The sequence below is a fragment of the Triturus cristatus genome, chromosome 1_2 (assembly GCF_964204655.1).
Source record: "Triturus cristatus chromosome 1_2, aTriCri1.1, whole genome shotgun sequence".
Classification (NCBI taxonomy): Eukaryota; Metazoa; Chordata; class Amphibia; order Caudata; family Salamandridae; genus Triturus; species Triturus cristatus.
The window spans coordinates 147,097,782-147,118,495 of NC_140580.1; the positions used below are offsets into that span (position 1 = coordinate 147,097,782).

The 20,714-nt window shown below is 44.8% G+C and overlaps 1 protein-coding gene across 4 annotated transcripts in view; it reads right to left on the reverse strand.

The window, feature by feature from the left end:
* The window catches only part of LOC146866982 (caspase-7-like), a 182,255-nt gene that overhangs the window by 138,637 nt on the left and 22,904 nt on the right, over positions 1–20,714 (reverse strand). The window lies entirely within an intron of this gene.

Genomic DNA, 20,714 nt, shown 5'->3' on the forward strand with positions numbered 1-20,714 from the left:
CCCGGAGCCCCCCGCCCTCACCTGCCTCTCTGAGGTCACTTAATCACCCTGCCTTTGAGAGTATCTTCTGTGCTGCCTGTGCATGCTGCTCGCAGTGTGGCTTCTTTAATGTCTCAATTGGTGCTGCTAAAACAGCTGTCTCTGTAATCAAATGTATGTTTTATGGCCCCCGGGTTAGGTATCAGCCAAGCCCGGCCTTCCAATGCCCACACGTGGTGTAAACAACATAATTTAAAAGATCCAGCAATGTCCTCATGATCCTTGGCAGGCGCGCAACGCCCATTGGGCTCAAAGGGCTTCAGCACCCCCCCCTCCCCCGGTTGTGTGTCTCAGCCCAGCTGGGACAGCTTCCTGGGCACACACACAGCTGCACCCGAGTACTTCACAGGTCTTTAAAAGACCATTCACTTGCTATCGAGGATTTGTTTTTTTTTTACCCTTTCCTATAGCCCCTGCATCTCCACTCGGACTATCACTGGAAGAATTAGCACCCCCCCCCCCCCCAGAAATTTTTAGTAGCCCCTCCCCGAAATGTGGCTCTAGTTGCGCCTCTGATCCTTGGGCTGTGCCTAGCCTTTTGTTTTAATGCATGGCTTTATATGAGGTACCTACAGGCTCACTGTTGACAACAGTGGTGCTAGGGAAATTTTACGCGTGGAATTGGGGGAGGGGGATGCAGTTTATACACAACATTATATGCCTCGGAAGCAGCTGTACAGTTGTGTATAAATCACAGCTTCCCCACATTTCTTGCAGGCAATTCAACTTGCTTTGTGCATTACTTAAAGTGTAATGTTTTATAGTCATCCAACACTACCTGTCTGAGTCGTTGCAGAGATGTAGCATCAGGTCTTTTATGCTGCAGAATTAACAGCAAATAGTTATTGGTTTTGGCAACCATTAGGTAGAGTCAGAGTTGAGGACACAGGGGCATAGTGTGTACATAGAGATGAATGGGCAGAGGCAGGATGCGATGGTAGAGGTAAGGGGAAGGGGCAGAGAAAGGAAGAACAGAGGGTCTGGCACACTGTATGAGTAAAGCATAAAGCAGAATGAAAAGTGCAGTGAGGAGGTGTGGAAAGGTTAGGGGTTAACAGAAGGGAGCGAAGGAGTAGGAGCAAAGTGAAATATGAGCGCAGCGTAAGGGTAGTGCAGGTTATGAGGAGTCTGAGGGGGCAGAGTAAGGACAGGAAAAGTGGGCTGCTCTACACATAAGGACTATATATGGAAGGGGAGTGCTAAGTCAGGGACATGGGCAAGGAAATAGTGAGCGGTACGACAATAATGGAAGCAGTGGAGTGAAGGTGTAGAGCAGGACTGCAGGAAGGACAGAGGGACTGCCTTATCAATAGAGTGAATCTTCAGTAGAGTGAAGGTGTACAGGCACAATGAGTGGGTAGGCGTTGAGTGACGCAGTAGGGCACAATGAGAGGGTAGGAGCAGTGTGGTGTGTTAGCGTTCAAAGAGAGGTTAGGCGTAGGATGAGGTGTTAGGGCACAATGAGAGGGTAGGCAGTTTGATAGGGTATGAGGAGAGTGAGAGAAATAATGCTGAATAAAGTAGACAAGTGTGGCACCAAAAAGGTGAGACCAGATAAGGGTAGAGTGTGAAGGAGGGAGAGCAGGAGTAGCATTAAAAAGTCAAGGTGTGGAGAGAGAATGCAGTCTAAGAAATTGGGGCCAGAGTAGGTGCAAAAAGACAGACTGTAAGCATAGTATAATAGAAGGGCCAGGAAATGAGTATAAGCAGAGTCAAGAGGGGTACATTCATGAGGTTGGGGGGGGTCAGACAAAGGAAGCGTATGAGCTGAGCAAAGAGATACTGGGAGCAGATTGCGATTATGGTAATAGAAAGTGGGGGTAGGGATAGTGTGAGGGGCATTCATGAGATAAGGAAATAGCCATGGGTAGGGGGAGCGGTATAATAAGTGGTGTACATTGAGGGTAAAAGAATAGAAGAGTGAAGTTGTGACAGAGGGCCAGGCTGCGGGACAGGTAAGTAAAAAAGTTAATTATTAAGGCCAAAGTGGTGGGTAGTGGTAGGATGAGGGGTTAAAGTAGAGGACTATGGCAAGTATGAAACAGTTATAAGTTAGGGTCCAGTACGGTCAGAGTGCAGGGACAGAGTGAAAACCTAGGATCACAGCAGACCCTAAGAGCAGAGTAATTGAGTGTGGGGCTCGGGGAAGAATAGTATTAGACGTGCTGCCTGATGCATGCATGATTATGAAATGACATGCAGCTACTTGAGATGATAGTCATTTTGGAGCCGACACTACAATAACTCTGCTGCATTGTTGGGCAAGTTCATTGACTAGGAGAAGGCAGCGTGAGACATAGCACCTCTCTTGCTCATTATGCCGGACATTGTGCCATTGTAAATGTGCATTACAGCCCAAGTACATGAATGCATGCATTGTGTGGGCCCAAGCATGAACATTATAGCATGGGACCATTTATGCATGTACTGTCTCGGTCCATTAATAATATGACAGCATGCTGTCACTGATGCTTGTATTGCCTGGGGTTACATGCATGTGGTAATTTTCATGAGCTGGGGTGTGCACAGTGGGCTGGACAGAGGACAGAAAACCTACCTCTATCAATGCACTTTGCATTCCCGCTTCTGAGTTTTGCTGGATGATCTTGGGGCTTGGTACTGCAAACTCTCAACAGGGCCATTAAGGGTTGTTCGTAACGATTTTAAGAGGCATAGGGGTATGAGTTGTGTCTTCCGAGTGACAAATGAAGGGTGTGTCCAAGTATCTGCGCAGCTGAGGGCCTAAGAGCAGGGAACTGGGTTTTTGTCAAAACAAGGCAAAGATAGAAACCTATGGTCAGAAACACACAGACCCCAATAAAAATAAAAATATTGACAGCATTTATTCAGGTTGCATACACACATATATCGCATTTTGAAATACAGCGTTGTATAGTCATGTTTTGAAAAGGGGGTGATTTTATTTTCACCCTAGTAGCCCTGCCCCTACTGACCCCGCCTCTCCCACCGACCCCGCCCCATCACACAGGCCCATCTGTGCGGCCCTCGGCCAAAAGCCAGACTGTAATTGTGGCCCCCGAGGAAAAGTTTGTGAGTACCCATGGTCTAGACACTGTCGGGGTACAGGGCTCATGCACTTGTACCCTCACCACTGGGATAGTGCACCCAACGAGAGTGGTGGCTGACCTATGCCAGGGCAGTGGGTTGTAGGCATGGAACACAGGGATGTGTGTCCTGTCGACTCCTCATTTTGTTCTGCACCAAAATATGCAGCCTGCAATTGCATTGTGTGTGTGTGTGTGTGTGTGTGTGTGTGTGTGTGTGCGTGCGTGCGTGTGTGTGTGTGTGTGTGTGTGTGTGTGTGTGTGTAAAGGTACAGGGCCTCTAAGGGTGGCACAATAAGTGCTGCAGCCCTTAGGGGCCTTCCATGGCCACAGTGCTCTTGGAACCCATGGTACCTTTTACAAGGGACTGACGTGGCCAGAGAGATGCCAATTGGGGCTACAAGGTACAGTTTTGGGAAAGAACACAGGTCCTGGAAACCTGACTGGCAGGGACCCAGGGCACATCCAGTCAAAGGGCATCAATAGTCTGGCAATAAGTGTGGGGGGGAGGGGGTTACTGCAAAAGAAACCCAACTTCCTACATGGCATCTCTCTGATAGCCATATTCGGCTGACGTTAGCCATGGATTTAGTGTGTCAGCTCAGCCCCCTGGCACAAATCCTTCGGTATAAGATTTGCACATTGATAACCCTTTTTAGCCCTCATAGTAGGGCCCTGAACGTTGTTTTGCCAACTGCAATTTTGGGTATATTTATACTTTACTAACTGTATGCCCGACTGTTGCTTTGTGGGAAAGCTTATGCAGAATTCAGAAGGCAGGAGTTGGTTATGATGAAGAGCTAATATAAAGGCTGGTCTGGTTCTTTGAAATATTTATGCAGATGTTATACGACTGATATGTTTATTATGAAAAGTTGCACCACAGTCTATTAGCGTGACCAGTTTATTGTGAACAGCATTTGTTAAAGCCAATATACCTTTAAGGGTGTATTGTCAATACACTGTATTGAAGGCCGTTGGCGCACATTTTGCCACATGAAATCTCATTGATTATCATAATAGGTAAAGGTTTGATGAAGGTTACCTCATCTGACAGACACTTGAAGTTGAAGATTTGCAATGTGAGTATCCATGTTAGGCTCTTTTCAAAGGAGTCGTATATTTTTTTGCCAACTGTATTTTTGTGTATATTTATAATTGTATGACTGTGTGCCTGAGGTTTGCCAGCTTACGTGCAATACGTGAAGCCTTAGTGAGCACTGGTGGCAAGCTAAGGTTGGAGGCCATAGGTTTTATTGGTTCATTGGGAAAGGTTATGTCTGATGCCATACATTTGAGATGTTTATAATGGAAAATTACGACAGCATTAGGCCTGACTTATTTACTGTGAAAATAATATGTTAAAGCCAATAGGCCTTTAAAGGTGGATTGATGTTATACTGCATTAATGCTTGAAGACAGGCATTTTGTTACAAGGAATACCACAGATTTCTCTAGTTAGCAAGGATTGGGTTACTTTCTTTGGCAAACCCAGGGTAGATAATTTGCACTTATGAGGATCCTTACTAGACCTTCATAGAAGGGCCTGGGAGGTATACTTCATTCACGGTCCGTGCAGGTAACAGCAGTGGGGCGCTGGGGCCAGGTAAGGGGGGATTTCGAGGGACGTTGCCCAGGGAAAATTAAATAAATAATTAATTTTCCCTCTAAATCCCCCCTTACCTGGCCCTACCGTCCCACCGTTGTTACCTGCATGGACTGCTGCTGGTATACTTGTATGTCAGGCCCTTATATTGAAAAAAAACAAAACTCTACATATGCTTATTACATAGAGGGTCTGCCCTCTTCTCTCTGTTTGAGTGTCAATCAAAGTCTGCTTTCCCCTATAACTACATACTGCCTGGGGTAATGGGTTACCCCATTTCTGCACCTGGCTCTGTGAGTACTGGCGTTTTGCGTGAACACCTGTGCACATCCACCTGAAAATGTGTGTGCTTCAGTGTCTCTGCTGGTAGTCAGTCCTTTAGTTTTCCATTTTTCTTTTTAAATGCCCCCTCAATTTTTTTCAGTTCTTTTCTTCTATTTTTTAGAGCACCCGCAGCTTTCAAGAGTCTTACTAGGCCACCCACTTGGCACTCATTTTATTTGCAGTGTGCTGCATTCTGTGTCGCCACTCTTTCTAAACTGAGCTTGGAAACTTGAAAGGGTACTGTCCTGAGAAACCTGATGTTGACCTCTCTGGATCAGTACAATATGTTCTACACTTTAACATTCGAAGATGGACACTCTTTTGTTTACTGAGCATCCATCCACCTTGGAGCGGTCCTGTACACAGTATATCATCTTTTTTTCACTTCCAGATGGCTAGCATTCTGCTTCTAAATGTGGCAGATATGCTGGAACTTTAAAACAAAATACATTTTGTGCAACCCCACTGAAAGAGAGATGCCTGCTGCTATTGTTTATTTTTATTTGTCATTGTAAGTATTTGCCCATCAACTTTAGGTGGTGCCATGTTTTCATGTTTTCTACCTTTTTTTCTTTGAATTTTTCTTTCATATGCTTGTTGAGTTTGTGCATCTGTTTTATTTCTATTGAGTAAATGGCGAATTCAAACATGACTTAGTGGGTGAAAGAATAGATGTATTAGTGCAACAGTGAGTGACAAAGGGCATGATATATTGACTTACTGAGTGCCTAATCTCATCAGTGATTTTAGAAGTGCTTTCCTTTATAATCCAGACTTTTTGGCATTGCCAATGCTTGCTCTGTATTTTACTTGTCTTTTCGATAGTATTAGATGCCAGCAGTAAGATATGCTTTGGTCATACAAAAAACAACATGAGGCACATACGCTGAACTAAGTAATCAAATGTACCTTTCACAGGAGCACGTGACTGGGCTCTTGTTCTATTCACTTGTTTGTGAATTGCAGTGTAGGATTGACATTTTTTTAATGTACCTGCACCTTTTTATGGCAGAAATGGGAACTGGGATGCTGACAGGAAAAGTGATTTGCCAACGAATACTCAATGTGGTTAAAAGTTGAGATGAGGATAGAACCCCAGTCAGATCTCAATAACCAGTTTACATGTGAGATTACCTAACCAAGGCACTGCCTTTAAAAGGCTGGCTGGAATTGAAAGAGATAGAAACGTGATTTTATTGAGAAGTGCCTCAGTGAGCTTTCCATATTAGTCAGCCTCTGCCTAAAATAGCACCGCTGCCAATGGCATAGATTTGCGCACTTATGCAACTTCACTAGAGTTCTATAAAATCCTAATATATTGCTAACAGAGACCACGTGAGAAAATAGGTGTTAGGATTACCCAGTGGGTTTGAAGACTTCTGCTCAGAAGTAAGAGAGAGAGAGAGAGAGGGCGGCAGAGAGAGAAAAAGAAAGAGCAACAGAGAGAGAGAAAGTAAGAAAGAGCAACAAACATAGAGTGTGTGTGGGTGTATTTGTATATATATATATATATATATATATATATATATATATATATATATATATATATATATATATATATATATATATATGTATATATATATATATATATATATATATATATATATATTACCTACTGGCGGTCGCCAGTAGGTAGTTATAGTTAGGACCCCTTTTCCATAGGAAAACCTCAACATTCTATTTTGAATAACTTTGGCGCCGGTCGATGAATCCTCGCGAATTTCTCAAAATAGGTGGGGCGCTACGCTCCGCTCCTACCCTGAAAGTCTCGGGGGGATCCGTCAAGCGGGGGCTGAGATAAAAGGGGGGTCCAAAAACGCGTTTTCCCCATGCATTTTTCCATAGGACCTTTAGAACGAGCTACAGCCCGAACGGCTGAACAGAATTACTCGAAATTTGGCAGAGAGGTAGTCCCTAGGTCAAGGAAGTGCCTTTTGTAGGTTTGGTGTAAATCTGTTCAGTAGATTCTGAGAAAATAGCCTTTAAATCAATATATATATCTGAGCCCGCTTACGGTACGCTTACGGTACGCTTACCGTAAGCGTACGGTGGCGTGCGCGAGCGCGATTCTGATTGGCTCTTAGATCTTAGTAAACATTCGAATCGGCAGAAACCAGGAAGCGGCGGCCGCCATTTTGTGTATTTCACTCAGAAAAAAAAGAGTGAAAACAAGAAAAGGGGGCAATGAGGAGAGTTACAGACCCCCTTACATTTGTGAGGGGGTCAAAGAAGGACTGTAAAGTACAAAGAAAACATTTATTGATTTAAAAAAAAATCACGGGGTACGCGTACGGTAAGCTTACGGTAAGCGTACAGTAAAAAAAAAAAAAAAAAAAATGAAAATCAGATTTAAGTGTTTAGATATTAGGGGGCTCTAAAAAGAGCCGTTGTGTTTATGAAATGATTTTTTAGTGGTACCTACAAGTAAGTACCAATGCAGAGTCTAAGGTTCAAGAGGAAGACTCTGTTCCCTTCATCATTGAAGTGCACACCATCTCCTCTATAAATGTCTTGCATGTCATAACGCAAGTTGTTGTGGTAAATGGCACCCATACCATAGTCACGGAGGAAAGCAGAAACAGATTTGTTGACGTGCTTTCTTGCTTTGTCATCGCACCGCGTGCCCACCGTGCGTGCACGGCACTAACTGCGTAAAGTGGGCGCGCGGTGCGCGAAGCGCACCGCGTGATCACTGTGCGTGCACGGTGCGCGAAGCGCACCGTGCGCGCACGGAACGAACTGCGTTAAGTGGGCGCGCACGCCACGAATGGCGTAAAGTAACTTAGCATTTAAAAAACCGTACAAATTCACTGAAAAAACCATAGGTTTCACACACGTTATAGTTAGGAATTAGCATTTAAAAAACCTTGCAAATTCACTGAAAAAACCATAGGTTTCACACATGTTATAGTTAGCGGAAATTTTACTGATAAAAAACCAATGAAATTCCCCCGTTATAGTTAGTGCAGGCAACTATAACTCACGCGACCGCAATCTTCTGCTGATGACATATGTGTCTTTATGAAAAAAAAATATTTGTAATATATGTATAGCTAAAAATGTATGGAAGAAGACATGGGCAAATAAGTGTCTAAATACAGTATTAGCATCAGCAGAGGATTGCGGTCGCGTGAGTTATAGTTGCCTGCGCTAACTATAACGGGGGAATTTCATTGGTTTTTTATCAGTAAAATTTCCGCTAACTATAACATGTGTGAAACCTATGGTTTTTTCAGTGAATTTGCAAGGTTTTTTAAATGCTAATTCCTAACTATAACGTGTGTGAAACCTATGGTTTTTTCAGTGAATATATATATATATATATATATATATATTCCTCCAGGTGCCCCAGAACATGAAGACGCCACTCCACGGAGGATGATTTACAAAACCTTTTATTGCAAACCACGGAAAGCAGCCCAGTCCTTGCTGTCCCTTACGCGTTTCAGTGTAACAAACACCTTAATCATAGGGGGAGGGGGAACTTGGCAAGATCCGGTGAGTACTTCACATCTTTTTATCCCATAGCGCAGTCACTTTCCAGTAAGTTGCATGCTGGGTAATGAAGTCAAAATTAAACCTTCCAGTAGGGTCCGTTTTCTTGCCAAAATGTTTTTAACCCCATATTCTTTGTCGTTTAGCACAGCCCTCCGGTGGGCTGCTGGGTTGCTTTCCTGATTCAAATTACGCATCCCTCGTGCTGGCAGGCAATGAAGATTCACGGCCTCGCAGTCCTGTCATTTTCAGGTGGTGCATCTTCCGCGGCTTGGAGCCTGCCGCGTACAACATTCCTCCAGGTGCCCCAGAACATGAAGACGCCACTCCACGGAGGATGATTTACAAAACCTTTTATTGCAAACCACGGAAAGCAGCCCAGTCCTTGCTGTCCCTTACGCGTTTCAGTGTAACAAACACCTTAATCATAGGGGGAGGGGGAACTTGGCAAGATCCGGTGAGTACTTCACATCTTTTTATCCCATAGCGCAGTCACTTTCCAGTAAGTTGCATGCTGGGTAATGAAGTCAAAATTAAACCTTCCAGTAGGGTCCGTTTTCTTGCCAAAATGTTTTTAACCCCATATTCTTTGTCGTTTAGCACAGCCCTCCGGTGGGCTGCTGGGTTGCTTTCCTGATTCAAATTACGCATCCCTCGTGCTGGCAGGCAATGAAGATTCACGGCCTCGCAGTCCTGTCATTTTCAGGTGGTGCATCTTCCGCGGCTTGGAGCCTGCCGCGTACAACATTCCTCCAGGTGCCCCAGAACATGAAGACGCCACTCCACGGAGGATGATTTACAAAACCTTTTATTGCAAACCACGGAAAGCAGCCCAGTCCTTGCTGTCCCTTACGCGTTTCAGTGTAGATTCACGGCCTCACCGGATCTTGCCAAGTTCCCCCTCCCCCTATGATTAAGGTGTTTGTTACACTGAAACGCGTAAGGGACAGCAAGGACTGGGCTGCTTTCCGTGGTTTGCAATAAAAGGTTTTGTAAATCATCCTCCGTGGAGTGGCGTCTTCATGTTCTGGGGCACCTGGAGGAATGTTGTACGCGGCAGGCTCCAAGCCGCGGAAGATGCACCACCTGAAAATGACAGGACTGCGAGGCCGTGAATCTTCATTGCCTGCCAGCACGAGGGATGCGTAATTTGAATCAGGAAAGCAACCCAGCAGCCCACCGGAGGGCTGTGCTAAACGACAAAGAATATGGGGTTAAAAACATTTTGGCAAGAAAACGGACCCTACTGGAAGGTTTAATTTTGACTTCATTACCCAGCATGCAACTTACTGGAAAGTGACTGCGCTATGGGATAAAAAGATGTGAAGTACTCACCGGATCTTGCCAAGTTCCCCCTCCCCCTATGATTAAGGTGTTTGTTACACTGAAACGCGTAAGGGACAGCAAGGACTGGGCTGCTTTCCGTGGTTTGCAATAAAAGGTTTTGTAAATCATCCTCCGTGGAGTGGCGTCTTCATGTTCTGGGGCACCTGGAGGAATGTTGTACGCGGCAGGCTCCAAGCCGCGGAAGATGCACCACCTGAAAATGACAGGACTGCGAGGCCGTGAATCTTCATTGCCTGCCAGCACGAGGGATGCGTAATTTGAATCAGGAAAGCAACCCAGCAGCCCACCGGAGGGCTGTGCTAAACGACAAAGAATATGGGGTTAAAAACATTTTGGCAAGAAAACGGACCCTACTGGAAGGTTTAATTTTGACTTCATTACCCAGCATGCAACTTACTGGAAAGTGACTGCGCTATGGGATAAAAAGATGTGAAGTACTCACCGGATCTTGCCAAGTTCCCCCTTCCCCTATGATTAAGGTGTTTGTTACACTGAAACGCGTAAGGGACAGCAAGGACTGGGCTGCTTTCCGTGGTTTGCAATAAAAGGTTTTGTAAATCATCCTCCGTGGAGTGGCGTCTTCATGTTCTGGGGCACCTGGAGGAATATATATATATATATATATATATATATATATATATATATATATATATATATTGGTAAGACGTATGCTCGCATGTATCGATAGGATGTGTGTGTGTGAGGGGGTGGGTGGGGCGTGTGTTTGTGTGCGTGTCAGGGGCACAGGTTTGAATGCAGGCAGGACAAATTCAACTGTTTACCTCTACAATATGGTCAAAAAAGGTAATGTTACTTTACTCACACATCAAATAAATGACGTAAGAGAGAACTAAAAGCAGTGCAGGGTCCAATCGGAAGTAACTATGGTTGCCTAGCAACTGTGTTTGCCTATTTATTTTGTAATTGGCGCTATAATACATTTTTAGAATAAATGGGTACAGTTAAAAGAGTATGGCTGTGGGTGATCGTGTGTGGCTAGCAGTTCTCCAGAGGGAATGGAATCAAATATAGGTTCAAGGTAGATGGATAACATTCGTAGAGTATCGGGCGCTACATCTGAACTGCCCACGCAGCACATATTGAAACATTTGTCCGTTTGCGCTACAAACATGTCTCTAAATTCAAGAGGTTATATGTGAGATGTTTTGTTAAACAAGGCTGAATTGCACTGACTCTGGTTACCATCTCCAATTTCCATGTCAGGCAAAGTTTGTCGCAAAGTGGATAGGAGGGGAGCCCTATGCTGTTAAAATTCAAGGCAGGCTACAGCTGGTGCTCCACGTGTGTATCTTTCTGGGTGACTGACAGTAGACCACTAGAGGAAGCCTTGACCACACAGGAAATGAGGCAGCTATAAAGCCAATGAGAGGGTGAACGACAACAAGGATGCCCGCAGCTGAATGGCATCCAATATTTGACCATCTGCCAATGCTTAGGCTGGTGGAAATATACAGCAAATTATACAAACTAGGCTTTTTACCAGGGACAAAGAGTGAAGCCACGGTTGTGCAACTTCCCAACACAAGCACGCTTTCCCAGCTATGGACCTCTTTCAGACCATTATCACAGATCATTCTCATCACTGGAATTATAAGTAAAATCCTGTCGGTTATCTGACAAGGGGTAGTTTTGGTAATTGTTCAAACACATAGGCTCTATCCCACAGTGGTGAGCCAACATTCATTTTAGACATTTATTTCTCAACGTGGATGTTATGGCAACAGACAGAGTCTACTACAAGAATATTATATTAAAAATATCACCCATTTCTAGTAAACAATAGATACTGTTTGTATACAATATTGTGACATAAACTCAGACAGAGTTCCCACTGGCATTATTAGACTCCCAAAAAGTTCTTGATGGGTTATAAATTCCTATATAAAACACTTGGATTCATCAATTTCAGCCGCATGATAAAGCAATGGATATCTCTGCCATGTAAGAAGGAGATCGGATAATGTCAAAGCCATAGAATTTGTAGATAAAAACAGACAAGGATAACTAACGCCTCAATGTATTTCACTTTATTATGCATCCATAAATGAGTCCGAATATCCACAAGGCACACATTACCACTGTATGCTGATAAATTGTTGATTTGATATACATGAAAACATTCCTCAGTTTCAGTGCTGTATCTGCTCAGACACATTAGGTATTTCAGTGTTACCTCGGAATTTAGTTCCAATTTAGGCAAGTCATGGCTGTTTCCAAAAGAGGACACAAAAAGAAGGAATAACACAGGATTATTTGGTATTACCGTCACTCATAAAGGCAAAGTCTTGCAAGTAACCTAGCAAGAGAGGTGGAAGGAGATCAGTTCATTGGAGGAATACGATTCTGTAATTGACCATGAGGTGTGTATCTCTCCGGATTGCCATGTCTATGACTGCACTGGTTTCAGGCATTGTCTTTGCATACAGAGCCTATCTATTCTAAGGCACTGTAACTAATCAGAAGGCACTCAGACGAAATGTATTCACAGAATTTATAGGCTGTCATGTGAGGCTATAGGGATGTGTCAACCAGATAAAGCCATAAGACATGGCAGCACAGTAACAATATGCAGTAATGGCAAGGTGTCTTTCTGCTACACACCTCTTGTTGAATTTAAAAAGCTGCTTACATATTGTAGACTTCCTTATGACAGACTTGAGGTGAAGATGTAGGAGATATTATGCTGATGCCAATAATCCTGAGTACTGCTCTAACTTGACAACCATCTCGGAAGAAGTATCCCGCACCTTGCAAGAAGCTTTCCAGCAATTCACACTTCATTCTGATTATATTCCATTGTTCTCACTCAAATAACTCTTTGTATGATTTACAATCGGCAATCAACATGGAAGGTAAACATATCCTATTTCAAGTTAATACTGGGCTCCACACTGCATATCACAGTACTCCCCCACGCATCTGGTCAAAATGTGCCTCAACGCAAATCAACTCACCACCCCTGTTCTATTAAATAAATGTCAGACTCATGAATCCCACCCTCACAAACGTGTCACCCCTGGAATCTCATCCACATCAAACCTTCTCTCCCTCATGCCCGACTCAACCGTATCTGGCCATCACCTTTCATCCATACAACTGAATGCAAGGTGAGCAAACATGCACATTGAACTATTCAACCTGATTTTAGACGACCACCACCTTAATTTAAACAATATCACAGAACCCCAGCCACATGCACGATCCTACTCCATCTTAAAACTTCTTGTCCTAGAAAAAAAAATCTGCACATTATCTTTATGGCTAAAACGAACTACATTCCAGAGCAAATAATGCTTTTCTCCAAATGCCACTTTTTTGGCCTCGCCTAGCGTTGCAGCGCGCATGTGCACATGCTTGTGACATATTGTTAGAGAGGAGATTTCAGGAGGGGGCTGGAAGCCCCGCCCCTCATTTTCATTGGATGCGTCTTCGTTTATCGTAAATGGTGGCCTTCGATTGAAAATGAGGCTTCTTTGCCACTGCCCTTTCTCCTTTTGAGACGGCCCATCCTGACTGGATCGTTTGCTTCACAGCTGTCGTGAAGCAATTTCTTATCTAAAGGAGGCGTGTTATATAAACATGCCATGAAGCAAAGGATCCAGTCCGGATGTGCCGTCCCAAAAGGAGAAAGGGTGGTAACAAAGAAGCACTGGGAGTGACCATAGGCATATATGTTGAAGGGGAGGTTGGTCTCTTCTGATGTAATCTCTAAATAAACATTTCCAGTCTTAGGCTTTGGACACTGCAAGCCTTATCGCAATATATCGTGGCCCTGTCCCGGCGTACAGGAAGGGGTGCGAACCTCTGCTTTGCCTGCTAATTGTGCTTTGAGGTCGCGCAGCGCTTTGTGCAGCATGGGCGGTGGATACTGTGGCCTACTCTGTCTGCCTCTGACATAAAAGATGGCGATGCCGCCCCTCCCCCAGCCTCTGCTGCCAGCGCCCCTTCACCCTCCCTCCTCCCCAGCCCCTCCTCGCTGCTCTCCCACTTTGATGTTCTCGCTTCCTCTAAACAATCAGCGCTTCTTTTTGTTCACCGCCCGATCCCGGCTCTCACCCCAGACGAGCACACAAGGGACCCCTCTGCCTCCCACCTGCACAGAGTACCACACGCTGCCAAGTCTGGAGCCCTCAGCCCCGGGCCTCATGCCACTGCCTCGCCGTGTGTCAGACTCGCCCCGCTGTGTTTACAGCCAGGCCAAGTGCATGGCTCCAGTGAGGCGTCCATGGCGCTTCAGCGCACCAGTGCCGCAGCTAGCAATGGTGCAGCGGGACTTGGGGCGTCAGGGCCCCCACTATGCCCCATGATGGTCATTTTGTGCTACTAAACCAGATGGTGGAGGCCCGTTTCACATGCTTATGTTAGGGCCTATGGCGCCATCTGCACGCATCTCTTTGGATACGGACTGGCCCAGCGATGGCTTCTATTCATCCCGCATTCTCTATTCGTGTTGCTGGAAGGGACTACTCGGCGGGTAGGCAAAAATACAGAAGTGCACTGCAGTTACGTCATATTATTTCAGCTGCTTGCAAATCCTGAGGCTTTGTGGCACTGTTTACCATATTAACTCCCCGATAACGATGAGGCTGCAAAATACGGGTGCAAATTGCACACCCACTTATTTGAGTTAATGGGAGGTGCGCACATAGCGCCCCCATTGCAAATTTAGCAAGTTGGAATGGGGCATACGTGGCATTCTCCCGTTCTGATGTGCTGATTTGCGTCCACTTTGTAATCCTGCTTTGGGCAAAATATGGGGTGTCAAAAGTCTAAATCGGGTTAAAACCAGCAAGATAATATGAGAAGAATGTAAAGTCCAAGTGGGGGGTATATCCCACATTTTGGAACGTGGAAGCGGAGTGCCGCACCAAACAATATCTACGTTATTATTATTAATGCTTTAAAGATCATCTATGATCAGATGATTTTGTGAACCCCCTGAGGCCCTCCATTAACAAATCAGTCCACAAGAACCCAAAGCATGATCTAGGGCATGGCAAGGCAAACATGGAAGGGAAGCTGTGCAATACAAAACAAGCATTTGCAATGCAATAGGTCTCGCATTTGCTAAACTTTCAGCTACTGGCATTGTAAATGACAAAGCTTTTATCTATGTGTTGATTTTAAAAACAGATAAATAAAATGCATTGTCATTTACAAAGCCAATAGCTTAAAATTTCGCAAATGCGAGACCTACTGCATTGCAAATGTTTGTTTGTTGTTGTGGCACAGAACAAACTTCTCCTCTCCCAGAAAAATCTCCTACCTATTTCCTCAAATGAAACATGGAAGGATCTTCTCACTTTACTGAGAATATACACATAATAGGGGCGCCAGCATTCCTCATTAATCGTTTGCAGATAGTACAGAACTCGGCTGCCAGGCTGATCTGCAACATCCCTTATCACCATTCGATTTCACCTTATTTGGCCAAACTACACTGGCTCCCAGTGAATTATCGCATTCAGTTTAAGGCGCTAGTGCTTGTTTTTAGAGCTCTTAATGGCCGGGGTCCTGCATACTTAATGCATAGACTCAGATTGACTCAGGCGACGCGGAATCTGAGATCCAATCATCTTCGCCTAATGTTTTGTCCACGATTCCGTCTGGCACGCATGGGAGGTAGGGCCTTTGCCGTGGCTGCCTCCAGATTGTGGAACCAATTACCGATGGAACTCAGATTCGCGACTTCTGAGCCTTTATTTCGAAGAAAACTCAAGACCTGGCTTTTCTCTCGCCTTTAGTTCCTTCATCCTCTTCTGCTTTCCCTCCCTGACCGTTGCATTCTCATGTTGTCAGCGCCGGGACACCCCCGTTGAGGGTAGCTGAGCGCTTTATAAATTTCTAAATAAAATAATAATGAAACATTTCAAGTTCGAGAAAATTTCAATATGTTTCCGGTCCACCCCACATATACACCACTACACGAGATTCCTTCATTCTCATCTCGCCTGATACATTGACAAAACCCATCAAACAACTAAAACCAAGGATTACTTTCATGACCGCATCCTAATTAAAACTGTCAAGCAAACAATTACTATTTTCCAAGACAAATGGCTGAACATAATCGATGCTTCTCTAGACCAAGACATATTCTAAAACCTATTGGCGACTTGTCAAGTCACTCCCAACAAATTTAAATCATACTCAATCATCAAACTACCGCTTTTTTAATACTTGCCATGACTGGGAAATGAAACAGACAGTATGATACCCAACCAAATAAATGTAATCATACTGAAGGAGCACCTATTGACCAACTACCGATCTAGTTTGAGAGCTAGATTCAGTATTGAAAAAGCAACCTTGAAGTTATTTATTGGTTTTATATGCTAGATATATAAAAACAATCTCTTACTTGTTTTGCTATACTTATTTGCTGCCTTTGACACTATCAACCACAGCAGTCTTCTCCAAAAAATCAATTGCCTCATGGCTTCAGAACCACGTTTTTAAGCTGGTTCACATCATTCCTTACCACCAGATACCGAATGGTGAAGATAGATCACGTATCAGCCCTGAGGCTTGATTCTCAAGAACACAGGCGCTGCTGCGCTCCAATATGCTGATGACATCTAGCTGTAGCTTTGCCGCCCTAAGTGGACAGCAGCTTGCTTCTTTCAACCTCTCAAAAATTGATTTCCATTTCCTTGAAACCTCCAAGAAAAGCACACTTGATACCTCTGTCCTGGACTCTCAAGCTGGATTGATTCATTCACTGTGATCAAATCAGGATGATAGAGTCAGCCTGGGTATTCAGAATTCCTTTTCTTTATATTTTACAGAACCATATTTGTATTAAAGATATTGTGCAAGTATACAACTGTTAGAATTGTGATTTCCTCCACCTTTAAGTAACATAAATGTATTGTCTTTTTCTTATAGAATTGTCTTTCTAGTCCAGACTGTCTACTTCACAGTGTTATTCAAGCAGAGATTAGCTGAACATTCCAGGATACATCCCACTAAATAGAAGAGACATGGAGCCGCAGAGGTAGAGGTAAAATAGTTACTTAAGGGGTCGTCTTTCTAATATGGTGGGTCCAGTGTCACATTTTAGTGATGGGCCCAGAATGTGGTAAAGGAAAGTGTGTGCGGTTAGCGTAGAGTACAGGTCGTCTTCATCTCATCCCCCTTTTATTTTATTTCCCTCTCGTTATATACCTCAGTTTGTCCTTTCCTTGTCCCATCCTATCCCAACATGCCTGTGTGAAAAAGTGTGTGTGGTCAGATTAGGGTCCAGGTCTTCATCTTTTCTCCACTGGGCAATTCACTGACATATCTACGAGACATGATTGATGGAGTTTGTGACTGGCACTACCCCTTTTTTTATGCTGGTCTGCATTGGCTGACGGTGCATCTGTCCTGGTGAAGTCGCCGCACCCTTTTTATAGATCGACACTCCAATATTCTGGCTTTCTCTCTGCTTTGGGGATTGGCATTTTCCAAAAGCAAGAGACTCTCTCTGCCTCAGTGTTCCATACTCCATAGAACCGTAAGACTGGATTCCACTACAAAACAGTCACAGCTCACAGTCCCAAGTTGGTTTCTGTCAGATGGGAAGTGTGAGCTAGAGTATGGCATGTTGGGTTTAGCAGGAAGACACCAGCTACTTATCCTGTCCTGGTGCAGAACATAGGGATGTCAGGTGGCGCAGGAAGACTCAGGCTACCTTCCTTGTCCTGGTCCCATAAGTAGTCTTTAAACCACCGCTTCTTGAGAAGTTGACCCAAAGCACAACCAAACTGGGCCGCTTTGCCTCCTGTGGTGGAGGCCGCACAGGTGAGATGCTGTGCATTATTAAGTGGCTTTGACAGCTAGAATACGAACTACATTTTTGCAGGATCACACTACCAATCACACTACCTTGTATACATCTGTGGGGTACACACACTGAAATCCGCTCTCACTCCTACCCCTCAAATTAAGAGGATAGCAAATGTAGGAAACACTACTTACATGCTCTGAAAAAGATTTTCCCACTCATTTCTCATGAACAACTCAAGGCACTGGTCCAGGCACTGGTCATCATCAGACTAGAATTAAGGAATGTGTTTATTGCAAACACACCCAAACACCCGTCACCCCACTTAAAGCTATTCACTAATCAAGAGCCATGTTCGTCAACTCCACTAGCAAAATTGACCATATCAATCCCATACTTTGAGACCTCCAGTTCCTCCTCCCCTTTGCAGCTAGAATGCAATTTATTATCTGATATCTAGCCTATAAGACTATTAATGGCCCTAATCCTGCAGGCTCAAGAGGTTTCAGAAGCTGAGAAGCCTTTCCTTTCAAAGCGCCCAAGTTCCAAAGCTCCACTGCATGTAATCAGCCCTTCTCTTGAACTGCCACCACAGACTGGATATAAAACGTGTTCCCTCTGAATTAAGAAAATGGGTTGTCAGATAATTACTAATCTAATGATGGGCATAATGGCCCCACGGTTATGATTGACTTTGTTCACAGAATCAGATCTTTCACTTCATTAGCTCTCAAGTGTTTTAAACCTGTAGCCCAATTCTGTATGCTGCTTGTAGAAAATTAGGATCTGCTTTTATGGTTACCCCCACTTTTTGTTGGTGTCATTCTGTTTTCTGACTAGTCTGACTGGGATCCTGCTAATAAGGACCCCAGTCACTGTGCTCTCTCCCTAAATTGGTTGATGGTAAGTACTTTGGTACCTTCCTAATTGGCTAATGGTGTACCCTTCTAAGTCCCTAGTATATGGTACTATGGTACCCAGGGCATAGGTACACCAGGGGTTTCCCATGGGCTGCAGCGTGTATTATGCCAACTATGAAAGACCACTCAATCTGTGACTACAGGCCTGTCATTGCAGCCTGTGTGCGCTTGTGCTAGCACCACTCACCACATATATAAGGAAACGTATATCTGAGGTCATTGCACTTAAAACCTATAAGTCACCCCTAAGGTAGGTCTTTCAAACCTGAAGGCAAGGTGCTAGGTTATAAGTGTAAGGGTGCCCTGCATGAGCAGGACACCCCCTACAAACCCGTGAGTCAATTCTCCAGGCTTTGTAAGTGCAGTCAGACATTTTATACATATAGTGGACATCAAGTCAATTATGAGATGTCTAACTATATATTGGCTGCACAAAAACCGGTCATGCTTGGTATCAAACATATTGGAATCCTACCCCAATACCGATTCCAGTGCTGGATGCAGGATCCCATGGTCTGCTGCTCCTGAGCTCCCACGGTCTCCGAAAGGTTCAGCAACACAGGTGGTGATTCTGCAACTCCCTCGAGGCCTGCACTCTCTTCACACCGAGTTTGAGGCCAAAATCGTCTGAGCCGCTGGAACAGCACCCCTATGCACCGCGTCGACTTACCGTTGTCAAGGCTTGGCGATACACACCTACCCACACCCTCACTATATCTTTGTCGCTCTTTCTTTCTCCCTCTCTTTTGCTCTTTCTCTTTCTCTCTCTCTGTTGCTTTCTCTCTCTCTGCCTCTCTCACTGTCTCTCGCTTCTGAGCAGAAATGTTCAAACCCACTGGGTAATCCTAGGACGTACTTTTTCACTTGGTCAGCCTCCAGCATCTCTTCTTGCCAAGATCTTCATCCTCACAGCGTTCTTGGCACGGTGGGCCTGTATCTTTGGTGAGCTGCTCGAGGTCCTTTTGCAACTCCTGTTCCTTCGGCCTGTGGGTTCTCTTGAGGGTATTCTTTGGCTCCAGTGGGCTCCCCAGCTTGCTCGGGGCCTGCTCTAGCTCTCCTGCACTTGGTGAGTCCCTTGGACCTTGCTGGACCCGACACTGCACCTCTTCGTTTTCCACGTCTGTTGCTGCTGCCTAGGCTTGTTGGTGGTCCCGCGAGACACCAACCCCCTGGTTCTCGACTTCCGACGCGGGACAGCTCGTGAACAGCTCCTGGTCTTCCAAAGCATCACCTGGTCTTCATGGCTGCAGCGACAAGGTCACCATCAACTCTCCTGCATCTTTCGTCATCTATGGTCATTGGTCTTCTGTGCCTCCTTGTCACTTCCGAGTAGCATAGACTCTGTTCCCTTTGCTTGCAGGCACTCCTCTTCACGAATCCATCCTTGGATTCGCTAGCTGCATCTTTACTGATGTCCTCCATTGTGGACTACGGCGGTTTCCGGAGTCACTTCGCACCTATGCACCCGGTTTCCCTGGTGTAGGTATCCTGGTTCCTGGGGTGTCTAAGGGTGGGGTGACTCTCCAACCTTCCATCTTCCACTGGGTTTTTTCAGGGTGCTCTGGGAAGGGTCCTTTTTCTTAAAAACTGCAACCGTGACTTTCCATTGACTTGCACCGAGTACGTGGCTGTATTTCCACTGTGCACACAGCCTCCGGGGGGTTCCTGGGTGCTTACCTCAGGTGGTTCCTTGGGTCCCCAACTCTTCTGAGTCTTCTGGGTCAAGTCTCGACTTCGGTCGCAATTCACATTCCACTTTATTAGTATATGGTTTGGTCTCCCCCTGGAGACCACTGTGTATTTGTGCTACTTACCTGTTCTCCTTTTGAAATACTGTGTGTATTGTGTTTATTTCTCTGTGTAGGAGATATACCAATGTGTTAGTGAGTGTGTATAATAAATATACCTATTTTTATAACTACACTGTGTGGTTCTTTTTCGTTTGACCTACACTACATGATTAGTACTAGTAAAACAAGCTGCTTAACACTCCTTCGGGACTAAGCCTGGAGGCTGCTCTACACAGCTACCACTTAGAGAGCTTTCTATGGTTGTCTAAGACCACTAAAATCATCATAAGTGTTGTCTGGATTAGTGCAGGGTGCTCCATTTAAATAAGTGTGCACCAT